This window comes from Homarus americanus, unplaced genomic scaffold, assembly GCF_018991925.1.
Source record: "Homarus americanus isolate GMGI-L3 unplaced genomic scaffold, GMGI_Hamer_2.0 scaffold18703, whole genome shotgun sequence".
Lineage (NCBI taxonomy): Eukaryota > Metazoa > Arthropoda > Malacostraca > Decapoda > Nephropidae > Homarus > Homarus americanus.
The window spans coordinates 8,793,129-8,803,138 of NW_024749779.1; the positions used below are offsets into that span (position 1 = coordinate 8,793,129).

The 10,010-nt window shown below is 38.0% G+C and overlaps 1 protein-coding gene across 1 annotated transcript in view; it reads left to right on the top strand.

Moving 5' to 3' along the window:
- The first annotated feature begins 764 nt into the window (after positions 1-764).
- Positions 765-10,010, top strand: part of LOC121853915 (probable glutamate receptor) — a 196,018-nt gene continuing 186,772 nt past the window's right edge. Inside the window, exon 1 of the mRNA XM_042348311.1 lies at positions 765-805. The gene's annotated coding sequence lies outside the window, so the exon portion shown is untranslated. The remainder of the gene's footprint in view (positions 806-10,010) is intronic.

The following is a 10,010-nucleotide window of genomic DNA, read 5'->3' on the forward strand; positions in this document are numbered from 1 at the left end:
ATTATTTATATACATATTCTCAATAATGCGACCTTTGCGCCATCGTGTATATTACGACATTAGTATTAACTTTTTGAATATAAAGTTATTTCCTTGTTAACTTTAATTACTGTTGGCCAAGGTCCATGTGTTAAGACCTTGACTGAAGTACATGGAAATACCATTTTCTCTTTTAACGACCAAAGATTTGCAGCTCATTTTTTTTTCATTCTCGTTAAATTGAGTTAGATTGAACAAAAACTGTATATTATAGATGAAAAAAAATATGCGCGTATTCATTCTGTTATACTGTATATAGCCAAAGATATATTAATAAGAAACTAGCTAAGAATACTCTTCTCTTTACATTAGATGTACCAAGACTATTATTGCCTGTTAGACTTGTAAAAGAGTTGGAAATATCAATGAATGTACATCTTTAGCACATAATTGAATTTCATAATCTGAACCTCATCACCCCAAAAAGCAACCTTCCCTTAGAAACCATTTCAGGGATCAATATAAAAGGCCATCCAGACAAAGACAATTGTTTCCTTGTGCCTTGATTTTCTTCTTGTTCCTCTACAAATTTCACTCAGCAATGCAACTGATATACAAATATTCATTCCGATTGACAAACCGTATTCATTGTTTTTCCTGCCAAAGTACCACTCAGCATCATGTTGCATTGTTAAAATTCATTTTAAAGGTAAATCTCCCTTGATTCACCGCCGCCAGGTAACATCCGCTGACGACCAGTATGATCACATCTTCGCCAGCCGCCGTCAGCTTCACAAGGGAAGGAAGAGCAAGACGACGTGGAAGAGTGAGTATTTTGTGGCTGCTCAGGGGTCATGCTCTCTCTCCCGACGACGATAAACACAGCTTGTTGATAGCATTGTTGAGCTGACGTTTCTCTCCTTATGGCGGACGCATTTTGAATTACAATCAGTATATCATCTAGCAGTGACAGATATACAACTAATTACAACGGATATATGTCTAGGTACAAAAGACATGTTTTTAGGTACAATGGACATATTTCTAGGTGCGACGAATATATATCTAGAAGTTGCGACAGATATATCTCGAGCTCCAACGTTCATATTTCCTATTGCGACAGATATATAGATAATAGATTGGTGTATATATATACTGTAGATTGTTAATTAACCTCAGTAATACAAAATAATCCATTACAAGACACTCATTACATATAATCATGCTAAACAACTATTACAGGCTCACATTTCGTTACATCAATCAATCACTCAGAGTACCGTTCTCATAACTTAGGGCTGGCTACCACAGTTTTAAATTTCATTCATTCATCCATCCTAGTTTCTACCTTCCCATGGTCCTCCTACCCTCAACTTTGTTCATTAGTATTTCTGTTATTATCCCCTTATCCCAAATTTGACCAAAGTATATAAATTTTCTTTTTCTGTAAATTTCAAGTATTCATCTTGAAGTTTTTGCTTACCTTAGTACTTCTTTATTTGTTTTACTATCAGAGTAACTTATTCTTAATATTCGCATATAGCACCATATTTAAAAAGCTTCTAACCTCCTTCTGGTATCTGCTGAAAGTGTCCACACTTCTGACTCATACATCAGTCATGACCATACAATATATAGCCTTTCAGTAGCCTTTTTTCAAATTGAAGTTAATGCTACTTTTTATTAGGCCTTATAGAGTATTATATGCTATTTTTGTTTGACCTATTCTTGTTATGATTTCTTCCGTACATCTACCATCACAGCGCATGAATGTTACTTCCAAATATACAAAGTTTTCCATTTGTTGAAGTTCCCTATTGCCTCCCATTGGTCTTATTTTAGGAATTGTTTCCAATTTTGAAACAATAATTACATTCATTTTTACAGCATTAACTCTTAATCTATATTCTTCACCCTTGTCCACTAATTTGTTAATCAGTTTTCTTACGCCTTTTCACTGTACAAGATAAAAGCAGTATAATTTTTTTATTTCCTTTTTTACGGAGATTAACCCACCCGGGCACAGGTCAAAGACACACATTAGGGCCTGGGGGTGAAAATATAATAATAATAATAATAATAATAATAATAATAATAATAATAATAATAATAATAATAATAATAATAATAATAATAATAATAATAATAATAATAATAATAATAATAATAATAATAATAATAATAATAATAATAATAATAATAACAACGACACTAATAATAAAAATCATAAAAAATAATAATAATAGCAACAATAATAAAATAGCCATAATTAAATATAAATATATAAAAAAAACATCAAAAGTGAGAAACGATGTACAGTATGTATGTTGTGTTGTCAAAGTAAGAGAAACAATTGAGACCCTGCAATTGTGTGTAAATGAGGAAGAAAGTCACATCAGCAACCTGGGACTTGGCCAACATTTTTGTGGTGCCATATGGCAGCAAGACCACCCATTGTATAGCGTATATTTGATATTACTTTACCATTAACTTTTATTCTTTCATTGTTACTTACAACTTCTCGCACTAAGAATTCTGAAGTTCATACATATACCTGTCAAAAAAATAGCTAGACTATATAACCCAAACTGTAGTTAATACAATACATTTAATTTTCTTCTGAGTGGATTGCACAGGAAGAAAACACTGGCCAAAAATCATGTCAAACAGTATACAGGTATCTTACCCTTCTATATACACACAAAAAATATCTTGAATAATTTCACATTCAGCATGAGGAATAATATGTCATAAAAATAGGACCTTCATTTGGTAAATTCATATACTCCCTGCGTATAATTAGTCAGGGGACAATACAGCACCATATATATATATATATATATATATATATATATATATATATATATCTATCTGAACAGCACCACAGCGACATATCGGTCCTCGAGTGGTAGGCGGCCCCGCCCTTGTCTAAAACATCGCCCTGATGCGTCTAGAGGATTGAAACTCGGATATGCTTTTATGTATGCCATCCATGGCAACATTCACACTTCCGGTATTTATTTTATTTCTTATAAAGCCTCATAAATGTTTACTGGTTGGCGTATTACAATAGTATTAATTACAGTATACATTACAAGAGACAAAGGGTCGTCTAACAGACATGTTATAGAAAAAATATGTTGTTTATTTTTCACTAAAACTTTTCGGGAAGAATAACCAAATTCAGCAAAAAAAAAATTATTTACATGTTGTCCCTCTAACACCCAACAATTTATTCAACGGCTAGTTTAAGATCAACATTTACTCGTGGTTCTTACTACAAGAATTTTGACATCACTTTAGTATAAAGGGTAAATAATTCTATAAAAAAATAACAGAAACATCAACACAAGACACATCTTGCCATTAGTGTGAGTTTTACAGCTCTGGAGACCAAATGATCGTTGTCAAGGACACATTTCTCTCTCAGTTGTAATTTATCTCTAACATCTTCACCAGACTGAGATAATATTTGTTCCTGGTCGACAGTCTGCTTGGTGCTAAATTCCAATTAGTCTTAGGCGGGAAATGTTAGATTTTTTCAATTTATGATAATAATAATAATAATAATAATAATAATAATAATAATAATAATAATAATAATAATAATAATAATAATAATAATAATAATAATAATAATCATAGCCCAAGATATTTAAGTGTTTGGGTGAACTGTCAACACCGTTATCACAACGCTGGTGAGGAAACGCTAAAAGAGAGGAAACACGCTTCGATTTAGTATAATTTCATTGGTTTAATGGAGGTTCAAATACAGACAAAGACCAGATTATAGTGATTTCAAAATACTAGTCTTAAAAAAAAGATATTGATCACGTTAATATTAGCTTCTCAGCTTATTGCTCCTTAAGATTAACTACCCCATGCTAACCTACCCTAACCTAACCTAACCTAACCTAACCAAACCTAACCTAACCTTAACCCCTGTGAGTTGTCATGGGACTTTCAGACAAAGAGTAAGGGCTTATAGAAACTCGGTGTGATACAACAATATACAGTACATTACATTTTTTTACATACCAAAGAGAAATACTTCATGTCCAAATATCTTCAGTTACTTCACGCACACCTCGGCAGCTATCTTGTACCCCACGTCTGCATGTGTATAACTGTACCAAGTTTGGAGTTCTGGTTCTCTTTTCCTGTCCGGTTTAGTCGGTTACTCACGTTGGTCTGCCACTGTCATCACCCCCCAACGATAGGGTTCGGTTCCAATTGATCTTTATACATAACATCGAAAGTTTTACACCTTATATTCTAGAAAACTAAATTAGGCTCTTACATAGTATTTTAACAATCAAAAATGAATAACACTGATATAAAGAAAAACCATAAATCGTGAATCGGCTGGATTGTCCAATTAACCAGGCCGTTCACACATATTTATTATTTGGGTTTAAGTAACGAAACCCAAACTGTAGTTCCTTGTTTTATTATAAAAGGATTGTATCTATAATTCCTGAGTGTAGATCGACCGTAAGTTCCACTATATATGAGTGAATGAAAAAGGGACGGCGTTTATGTAATATAAACGTTGATCACGTCCTAACGATATAAGTTGCCTTGAGTGACTAAGGAGTAAAGGCCTCGCAGTGCTGGCTTACATGGAGATGCTGACTATGGGTTTCTTCCCTCTTGGGAGAGTTGCCCTCTCACGTGTACAACTCATGTCGTACTCATAGACAGTGGAAAGTTACAGGGTGGTGAATCTTAATATAATATCAGCTGTATTGACCCATTTAAATAATATGTTCTGTTGATGAGACAGGGGCCCATTACGTCGCTCGGTCACCTACCAGCCGAGCTCTGTGAGGCCTAAATAACTCACAGAGTACAGTACATCCTAGACAACCCTAATCATATTATAAACAGATATGTAGACACTAAGCTGGGGACTCAACTACTGTAGGGGTATCAGCTACAACAGGGGACCTATACTTTAGTGTCTTACGGGTTAGTATGTTATGAACAATGTTGAATTTGGATGACACTGCCTTGTAATAACAGAACAGGAACATAATTGCCAGAATTAACAAAATAGAGGGAATTGTAAGGCTTGGTATTGCAAATTCCCGTGACAGATAAAATGGTAAGTTATTTTTCAAATCAGCAAAATGTGTCTCGTTCAAGAAAGCTAAAACTTTTAATTTCACTGAAACTATTTGAATATCCTTGATAGTGAAATTCATTATAGGCCGTTGAATTAAAGCAGACTTAAGTTTAAGATTTAAAGCAAAATGCTGATGAGTAGGCAAGGCCCGTAATGTACCACAAGTTATTTCACAATAATCAGGAGCCTTGTAGTGCCCTTTCACAACTAGCTGCTTAACACCATCATGGAATTTTAATATAACAGTAGTGAGATTTGGAAAGAACAAATACTGAACATTGTGCAGATGAGCGTAAAACACAGTTTTAACACTAACTGGCCTATAGCTGCATTGCGCAAGTGCTGTGCGTACATTTGTTTGTATGACCGCCAATTCACATATTCCCTGTACAGCAGGAATAAATGCAAACATGTAGGCTGGACATAGGTGTAGGTGTAGATGAGACGACTTACACCGTGACAGTACCTCAGAATCCTCTATTGATAACAAAGAATAATCTTCATCTACTAAGAAAAGTTCTTTAGGCCTATCTAGGGTATACAGTGTGTCGTTTACAAACCAGGGGAAGGGTTCTAAATGCCATGCATTAAACTCATGTTGCCCTCGCATAGGAATGTGGATCAGAATTGCATTGTGCGTGAGGGTTGACTCCAACAGTGGGTAATAATATTGAACCTCATTGTCATTAAAAATAGGAGTTAAATGATACTGCAACTTGGCTATTTTAAAAGCTTCAAGAAGCGTCTGCACAGGCACAAGCTTCGCGGCCACACGTCCTATCCCGGCATCTACAAAGCTGTCTTTTAGTTCATTTTTAGAGGTTACAATTTTATGAACTGAAATTTCCGCAGCATGCAAATATTCTGTGAAAAAAAGGAGCCATTCTAACGTCGGGATTGCTTTCTGTAACCTAGTAACAATCCTCGAAACTTGGTTAGACTCCGCTATTATTGCATTAACCTTTGATTCTAGAGCAGTAATCGCGTGAAAGGTTTGAGAAATAACAAGATTCTGTTGAGATACAGCCTGAACGACAACGTTCATTCGGTCCCCCAATTTAGCTACATCATCGGCCGTTGCCGTGCCAAAGAAGGCGCTTTGGATGAGACCCACAAAATTAAAGAGACCCCTTTTTCGTCGTGCCTGAGAATGCACTTCGTTAGCAAGATCCGCTTGAGACGCCGGTAAATTCTTCCCAACATCGTCGAGAAGCTCGCGAAGGTTCTGGAGACGAAAGTGTAGAAGGTCTATAGTTTGTGAAACTATTGTCGAATTATCAGAAGCTGTGCTGAGACCATGAAGGATGTCCAATGCTGATTGTAGTTGGCCTTCGACGTTTTCCATCTGACACGGAAGTTGGAGTAGTGGATGTAGTTCATACTTGATGTTCACCACGTCCTCAACTATGAGAACGTGTCCGAGAGGTGCCACTAGTGCACCCGGTTTGAGGACTGATGTGGACATGTCTGTCAACACAACGGTGCAACAACAGAGTAGAGGCAACACACTGATGATCCAAGCCATTCTGTAAGGAATTACAAACGATTTAACGTCTACTTGCAAAACGAAGTTTCATACAATAGTCATTTGGTACATTCTGCTTCTGGACAGTCTGTAAGGATGTATCAATCACATCATCATCAACTGGAGGTAATACATTTATCTGGGTCTTCTTCAGACGATCCGCGTGCACGACATCTGCGATCTGTGCATTAGGCTTCCAAATTTTAAATTTGTTGCCTGATTCTTTTGAGATTATGCGGAATGGACCAGAAAATTTTGCCGAAAGTTTGGAGTTCCTTTCAGGTTCTCTTAACATAACAGCGTCCCCAACGTTTAATGCGACAGGTTTAGCATGTTTATGCTGCTTGATGATCATTTCGGCGCGTGACGCCTCTAGATGTGATCGTACTTGGGCATGAATATCTGTAAAGACATGAATTTGTTTTGCCGCGAAATCATCCGTATTATAAACCGGGTATGGCGGATCTGTAAGGATGTCGTAAGGTAGACGTTTATCTGTACCATAGACAATGTAGTAGGATATTTTGCCCGTAGAGCTATTAACTGACCCATTTATAGACGCTGCAACCTGCGGTAACCAATCCTCCCATGCGTATTGAAAACCACTGACAATTGGACGCAGTATTTCTAGGTTATTACGATTGGTTCTCTCAACAAGGCTATTAGCCTGTGGATGATAAGCTGTCACAAAAGTTTGTTTAATACCATATTGTGCATATATATGCGCTACTAGCTGATTCTTGAACTCTGTGCCATTGTCAGAGAGCAGAACTTTAGGCGTAGTATAAGGACATATAAGATTCATCACTAATGCATGGGCTACTGCTTCGGCCGTTTTGCTTTTTAGTGGGACCAAGACCACGAACCTTGAAAAATGATCGACAAACACTAAGACGTATGCTGATCCCTGATGACTCGTTGGGAGTTGTAACAAGTCAATAGCGACTGTGTCAAACGGACGGTCTGGTGTAGGATATTGTAGAATCGGGGCTGGTGATCCTGTTGATCCTTTATGTTGAGCACACGCCAAACAATTAGCTATGTGTATTTCTGTCTTTCTTCATAGTGTTCCAGAAATACTTCTTTCGTAAATCCGCTAAGCAATTATCACGACCTTGGTGACCTGCCTGTGGGACATCATGGAACAATGTTATTACTGCTTTGCACAACGTGTCAGGTACGACTATTTGAGACACATTACCCTCAGGTGATTTTCTCGACTTAAGGGAAGAATTAACTTGGGGAGTTTAACATCCTCACCCGATTCGAGCACAAAAATAACTGCTGACCAATATGGGTCGCGTCGTTGCTCATCTTCCAGTTGCGAAAGAGTGAATGTTGATACAGGCATGACTGGTGATATATTTCTGACAGAGCGTCGGCGACAACATTCGTCTTCCCAGGTAAATACCTAAATTCGGGGTCAAACTCTTGAATTGTCAGATACCAGCGTGCTAATCTGCCTGATAAGTTTCTGCCATGGAACAGCTCAGTTACTGCCGCATGATCAGTAAAAACAGTTATCTTGTAGCCAAAGATAATGTCTTTGAACTTCTTAAGTGCCCACACAACGGATAACGTTTCTACATGCGTTACCGAATAACGTGTTTCAGCATCAATTAGTTTGCGACTTGCAAACGCTATCACTCTAAACTTCCTACGCGTATCCTCTTGCATGAGCACTGCTCCAACTCCAATTCCGGAAGCGTCAGTACAGACAGTGAAAGGTTGAGTGTAGTCTGGGAATGCTAGAACCGGGGCATTGGTAAGCGCTATCTTCAATGCCGTAAAACTATCCTCGTTTTCAGCGTCCCATATAAACATTGCATCTTTTTTGAGCAACCTTGTTAGCGGCGACGCTAATGTTGCATAGTTCTTGATAAAGGAACGATAATATCCAGATAAGCCAAGAAAGTTACGCACATGATCATTTGAGGTAGGACGCGGGAACTGAGATACAGCTTTGACTTTATCATTAACTGTATGTATGCCCTCACCGTCAACTACATGACCAAGGAAATGGATTCTGGATTTTAAAAACTCACACTTCGAGAGTTTTATTTTGAGGCCTGCTGTGGAAAGTTTGTCCAACACTTCACGCAGTTTAATCAGATGGGAATCGACGTCCTTACTGACTACTATTAGATCATCCAAATAAGAGCAGACTGTGGTACCAATCAATCCGGCAAACAGGGTGTTGATCATTCTTTGAAATGTTAGTGGGGCATTTCTGAGACCAAATGGCATTAGTAGAAACTCAAAGTGGCCTAGAGGCGAGCTAAATGCCGTGATTTCTCGTGATTTCTCATCGAGTGGTATTTACCAATACCCATTAAGCAAATCAAAGTTGCTAAATACCGCATTATCCTTGCCTTAGGATTGCAATATGTCACTCAAGACAGGCATAGGGTATCTGTCAGGGATCGTTTGATCATTGACTCGCCTGAAATCTATAACAGGGCGCCATCCACCATCCTTTTTCGGGACGAGGAATAATGGGCTATTAAAGGGGGATTTTGAGTGTCTAATTACATTCTCATCTAACAAACCCTGTACCATATCTTGTACTACAGCGCGCTGGCTATGAGGTAGTCTATAAGCTGCTACGTAAATAGGGTTGGTTCCCTCCTTTAAGGCTGTTATGGGATGTTAAATCTTTCTGACCTAGCGTTTCCCCTGGCAAGGCTACTATATTTCTATAGTCGGCAAACAGCTCTAAAAGGCGTGTCTTGCTCTGGGGATGATCCATCACCTTAACATGTGGTGCTATATGATCTATCCTGGCCTGTCGAGTCTGTTGGCATTTCTCAACAATACCTCAAATTGGGAATTTTGTAGGCTGTACTACGACATTGTTGTGATAGACTGGAAAATCATACAAATAACATGACAGCCTTTTTACCTTGCATGTTTCCGGGAGACACACAACATCTGTGCCCGTGTACACGTTGGGTAGTTCGACAGTTGCTTTGGTGATTTCCTCATTCTGGTAATGTAGAGTACTCTTCAACACTGCAGGTACGATCGTCCAACTCTTGCTGCTGTAATCACGCTGGGAAAGTGTGTGGTTGAGGTCAAGAGGTATCTCTGACGTACGATCGGCCTTCCTCTTAATAGGATTATTTGACAACACTTTCGTCCTAGCTGTTAGCATAGGTTCAGAATGACTCATCGCTTTGTAGGAAACACCTTTAAACGTAACACTATTATTACGTGGAAGAACATCTATCATGTTCTTTCGAAAAGTTGGTAGACCAAGTAACCCGTCGGCTGGCAAATTAAACTGTTGAACTATATAAAAGTCCGCTTAGAAGGGCGTACCACGTCTTGAGAATCTGAGTGGTAACGTCACCATTCCTTTGATGCTCAGCTGAGTAC